The sequence below is a fragment of the Ursus arctos genome, unplaced genomic scaffold, assembly GCF_023065955.2.
Source record: "Ursus arctos isolate Adak ecotype North America unplaced genomic scaffold, UrsArc2.0 scaffold_32, whole genome shotgun sequence".
NCBI lineage: Eukaryota > Metazoa > Chordata > Mammalia > Carnivora > Ursidae > Ursus > Ursus arctos.
This window is the reverse complement of record NW_026623008.1, coordinates 26,081,127-26,087,126: the sequence shown is the minus strand read 5'-3', so window position 1 is coordinate 26,087,126 and position 6,000 is coordinate 26,081,127.

Here is a 6,000-nt window from a genome sequence, read left to right as displayed (position 1 = left end):
TTTGTATTTTCCCAAAGAACTGTCAGATTGAAGGTTATAGGGTACTCACATGACTTCACAAAGAACCACAGAATTAGAATTACATCTTGCCAAATTACTATGTTTGGGTTACCCTGAGTAGCAATTTCTTGAAGTTAAAAAGAAACGGAATTTCATAAGCAGTAAAATATGGATAGATTCTTTGAATGTAAGTGTAGGGAAAAGATTATTGGAATTGACTATACAGTCTGCTTAATAAAGAAATTTGGAAGTAAAGTCTGCGTTTCTCCCTTCACTCTAGTCATTTCTTGTTGAAACTTGGTAAGAGGTCAGTAAGAGGTAAGAAGGGCTCTCTGGTACCCGCTTAAGCATTTGTTCAGGAAAAGGGGTGAAGCATAATTTAAAAGGTAATTCTGTTGCTATGTCTCTGTGGGCCACATTACTAATAGTGCAGAATTTCAGGAAGCACTGATCGTTAGCTTGCTGTAATTAGCGGGAGCTCAGAATTGAGAACATCTTGTTCAGGGTTCCTTGCAAAAGCACAAAGGAAGAGAGTGAAAGTCAAAGCGCAGTCACTGCTCCCGTGGGATTTGCTTTGAAAACCTGTGTGTTCTCAGTACCAGGCAGGGATGAGATCAAGACGCTTTGGTTAATCTCATGCTCCTAGTCCTCCACACTGTGTTTGGCGTATCTTTAAACAAGAGGCCAGCCATCCCAAATTCAGAATCTTCTCAGTCCTTTATTTTTAAAGATTTTATTGTGTCAGAGCATAAGCAGGGGGAACAGGAGGCAGAGGGAGAAGTAGGTTCCTGCTGAGCAAGGAGCATGATGTGGGACTCGATCCCAGGACCCCCGGGATTGTGACCCTCACCGAAGGCGGGCGGACTTGCACCGACCGAGCCACCCAGGCGTCCCTCAGTTTTTTGGTTTTGGTTTTTTTTTTTTTTTTTTTTTTTTTTTAAGATTTTATTATGTGACACAGAGACAGCCAGCGAGAGAAGGGAACACAGGCAGGGGAGAGGGAGAGGAAGAAGCAGGCTCCCAGCGGAGGAGCCCGATGTGGGGCTCGATCCCAGAACGCTGGGATCACGCCCTGAGCTGAAGGAGACGCTTAACGACTGCGCCACCCAGGCGCCCCTTGGTTTTTTGTTTTTTTTTTTTTTTTTGGTTCAACTTTGTTAACTCTGCCACCTTAGGAGCCTCATGGCTCTCAAGACAAAAATTCTCTGCAGTACCATGTGGTTAGAGGCATGAGGAGGTCTTCATTGCTGGAGTTCCAGGTGTAGAACTATTGTCTAGCTGTACTATCTGCCAGGTTGCCGCAGTTGTTTGCTTATCGATAAAACGAACATTTCTTTGGGCGGTGGGTAGAAAGTGATGCATGAAAGGAACACACGGTATTCTAAAATGTATTAGTCACCAGGGTTCACAGGCAGCAAGTTGATTCCCCCTTTATACTGGGTAATTAGGTGTGTGATAGGTAGTTTTATACTTGATAGCAAGAAATAGAGGAGGATGTTCATTCCGGTAAGGTTTTAGACCGTGGAGTCCATGGCGGAAAATTAGTAGTAGGTCCTTTGTACTGAAGGGATTGGGAGGTCTGGGAAAGGCTTCGACAAGTTACTTAGCCTTGTATTAATTAAATAGGGATTCTTAATCCTATCAGTCGTATGTTGGAATATTGGCATTTTAGGACTTGGCACAATGCCGGACAAACGTTAGGTACGGAGACAAGGTGGGAGAAAGCAAGCCCAAGAAAGCTCGGAGCTCAAAATGTGACAAAGTCCACATGATTTTAGCAAATGATACATGGGGCTGTAATATTCTGCATCTAAAATGAATTCCAAACGTTCCTGAGGCAAGAGGAAGGATAACACAAACTACCAAGAGATTGAGCATGAAAAAGACTGGGAAGAAATGAAAGGTTCAAATGGAAAAACATCTCGTGTTCATGGATATAAAGACTTAACAGTTGGAGCTCCTGGGTGGCTCAGTGTCTGCCTTTGGCTCTGGTCATGATCTCGGGGTCCTGGGATTGAGTCCCACATCAGGCTCCCTGCTCAGCGGGGAGTCTGCTTCTCCGTCTCTGCCTCCCACTTGTCCTTACTCTTGCACTCTTGCTCTCTCAAATAACTTCACATGGCAATATTCCCCAAATTGATGCATAGATTCAACACAGTCCCAGCTGACTTTTTGAAATTGATAAGGTGATTCTGAGATTCATGCCCTAGGCAAAAATTAGAGCAAACTACTCTTAAACGCAGGAATTGTTCTGATTACTAATGCTGTATAATACATTACGCAAAGTATTTTGGTACTTTAATCAGTCTTGTGGGTCAGGAATTTAGAAACGGCTTGACTTGGCCATTTTGGTTGGGGTCTGGGCTTTACATTTAAGATGGCTTATTGGCAACTGGCAGAAGCTGACTGTTGGCCAAGAGCTTGGCTGGGGCTGTTGACCGGTGTGCCAATGGCTTCAGCATGACCGTTTCAGGGTAGTCAAACTTACATGGCAGCTGGCTTCCCTTAGAGTAAGCATCCCAAGAAGACCTGATGGAAGCTGCATGACCTCTCTGACTTGGGTTTGTCGCTTTCACACTTGGTCAAAAACAGTCACAGTCCCAACCAGATTTAAGGGGAGGGGAAATACCAACCCCCTGCAATGGGAGGAGTGTCAGAATTTGCAGGTACAATTTTTGGGTTTTTGTTTTTTGACTAGTATTTATTCTCTCAGTGCAGATATGTTTTGAGACCACTAAGGTCTTGAAATTCATAGGCTAACTAGTTACTTGTTCATTTTCTCACTTACCAGCATACGCTTGATTTAGCCAAAAGGCCATGAAACAATCACTTACCTGCAAGAGATTTTGTTGTCTCTTTTGTGCCAGACATGTATTTAAATAAGTGGAGAGAATGAAGATGAAAAGACGTCCTATCCTCAAGATGAAAAGACGTCCTATCCTCAAGATGCTCTTCTGGTGGGGAGGTCTACGCAGGTGTAAAGGGGGAGAAACTTAACATTTTCATATGTTCCACTTCTATGTCAGACACTTTATGTAGGTACCTAAGTTTAAATTATTCTCACCATTTACTACTCCTAGCCATATGCTGCAGCATGGAAATAAAGAGAATGATCTATATAGTAGAAGGCAGTTGGATATTGTTTTATTTATTTTTGAGTACTATGCCCAGCATGGGGCTCGAACTCATGACCCCAAGGTTAAGAGTTGCACGCTCCACTGACAGCCAGCCAGATGGTCCTGGATATTGTTTTAAATGGAGATTTGTGTGGAGATTAAACGAGCAGTGCACTCAGCAATAATACATGTGACAGATAGAAAGGAAGCAGGATTAGACAGAGGGGAAGTTGACGTTTGATGTTACAACAGAGGTCTCAGCCATTCATGAAATGGCCCTTCAGAGTTGTCCCAAATTGACGGAAGGGGGCCAAGCCTCTTTGTCCCACTGGATATTGGCTGTCTCTAGTGGAGTGGGGGGAAGGGTGGGCGTAAACTTGGATGAGGCATCTCCTTCAACTGAGGACAATTCCCAGAAAGGGATACAGTTCATGAGCCTGTAAGAAAGCTGGGGGAGCAGCAAGGGCCTCGACTCTGGAAGGGGTGTCTGTGGCGTACCACACAGTCCAAAACCGGACGTTCACATGAAGCTCAGGGAGGACTGCTGGGCTTGCGGTGTTTATTTGGGCATCGTTAGCATATAGGTAACAGCTGAAGTCATGGGCATCAGTAAGATTGTCCAGGGAGCATACAGAAGAGGGGGAATCTGAGGCCGCGCCTCGGAGAACACCAGGATTCAGGGCTGAGTACAAGAGTTCATGAAAGAGACTAAGGACAGGAAAGAAGATACTCTGAAAAACAAAGGTTTGGGGGCAGAGGAGAGTATTGAGTCCACAGTGCAAGTAGATGGATCACCCTTGGCAGGAGGATTTTCTTTTCCTCTGAAACCAGACGGAGAGTAGGGCATCTGGTGTCACCCTGCTGTTTGCTGTGCTGTGAGTAAAAAGAACCTGGCTTGGGGGCACCTGGGTGGCTCAGTCGTTAAGGCGTCTGCCTTCGGCTCAGGCTGTGATCCCAGGGTCCTGGGATCGAGCCCCACATCAGGCTCCTCCGCTATGAGCCTGCTTCTTCCTCTCCCACTCCCCCTGCTTGTGTTCCCTCTCTCGCTGGCTGTCTCTCTGTCAAATAAATAAATAAAATCTTAAAAAAAAAAAAAAAAAAAAGAACCTGGCTTGGGGTGTCTGGCTGGCTCAGGTCGTACAGCATGGGACTCTTGATCTCGGGGTTGTGAGTTCAAGGCCCATGTTGGGCATAGAGCTTAAAAAAAAATTTTTTTTTTTTTTAAAGAACCTGTCTTATTTGGATCCATTGAGTTTCATTTTTAGCACATATGGAATTTTGGCCAGCTAATGAGCTTTCTTGTTTCGTCATCTTCCTTGGAGTCTTGTTACTCCTTGCCATCCTCCACAAGATTGGAGCTCTCTTTTATCATATTTAAAGTTCATTTTTTAAAAGATCTTATTTATTTGTGAGAGTGAGAGAGATATCAGGAGCGGGGGAGGGGGGTAGGCTATAGAGGGAGAAGCAGACTCCCCACTGAGCAGGGAGCCCGATGTGGGGCTCAATCCCGGGACCCTGGGATCATGACCTGAGCCGAAGGCAGCCGCTTAACTGACTGAGCCACCCAGGTGCCCCTAAAGTTCATTTCTTATAGACAGCATATTGAATCTTGCTTTTTCAGCCAATTCGACAGTCTTTATTTTTCAATTGGAGTCCACTTCAGGCCATATATTTAATGTAATTAGCAATATGGTTAGACTTAAGTCTCCTATCTTATGTGTTTTCTATTCTGTTGTTTCTTTTCCCTCTTTTCCTGCTATCCTTTGGATAAATTGAATACTTTTAGTATTCCATTTTATTCTTTCTACTGACTTATTAGTTACTCCTCAGTTTGTCTTAGTGCTTGCTCTAAAGATTCAGTAGCACCTTTAACTTACTACTCTTTACTGACAATTACATACCACTTCACATAGAAGTTGGAACCTGAACACATCTTTTCCCCATCCTTTGTGTTATTGTCATACTTTATTTCTACTTGTGTTATAACCCCTAGAAATGCATTATTTTTTTTTAAAGAATTTATTTATTTGACAGAGATAGAGACAGCCAGCGAGAGAGGGAACACAAGCAGGAGGAGTGGGAGAGGAAGAAGCAGGCTCATAGCGAAGGAGCCTGATGTGGGGCTCGATCCCATAACGCTGGGATCACGCCCTGAGCCGAAGGCAGGCGCTTAACCGCTGTGCCACCCAGGCGCCCCTAGAAATGCATTATTGTTGCCTAAACACTCAAATATATTTTAAACAAATTCAAAAGTTAGGGAAAATGACATATATATGTATATATGGCCTTTTTTCCAGGAGCTAATTCTAGTGTCTCTGCTGGATGCCCCCGTTGTTGAATCGTGTTCTATTTTAGACAGAACACAAATGTTTCCCGGGTCTGTGCAAGCTCTAGGTTCATCTTACAACTCTTCGGTTGTTCAATTTTAAATAATTGTTCTTTGACCTTGTGGAGTCTCGTTCTGTATGTGCACAGCTCAGTGTTCTGCCACGGATTTTTATACAGATTTCTTTCTCTGCATAGCTTCCTCCATTCTAGTAGTCTGTTCCCCAAATTCCAGCGGCTTCAGCCTCATCAAACACCGTCTCTTTTCCTCAGGGCAGCCAGACTATCATGCTGGGCTTGGGGCCTCCTTCCTTTGCAGTGAGTCGGACAATGCCTCCAGGCAGATTGCTGGACAAGCACTCACCTCGTTTATTACACTCTCTCTCTCTCTCTCTCTCTCTCTCTCTCTCTCTCGGGATCACAGAGCCGCTCGGCCTGTTTCCCTGTTTGTTATGCACTGACTCGTATCCCTCCCAGATTCATACATGGAAGTCTTATCTTCCAGTACTTATCAGAACGTGACTGTATTTGGAGACAGGGCCTTTCGACAGGTAACGAG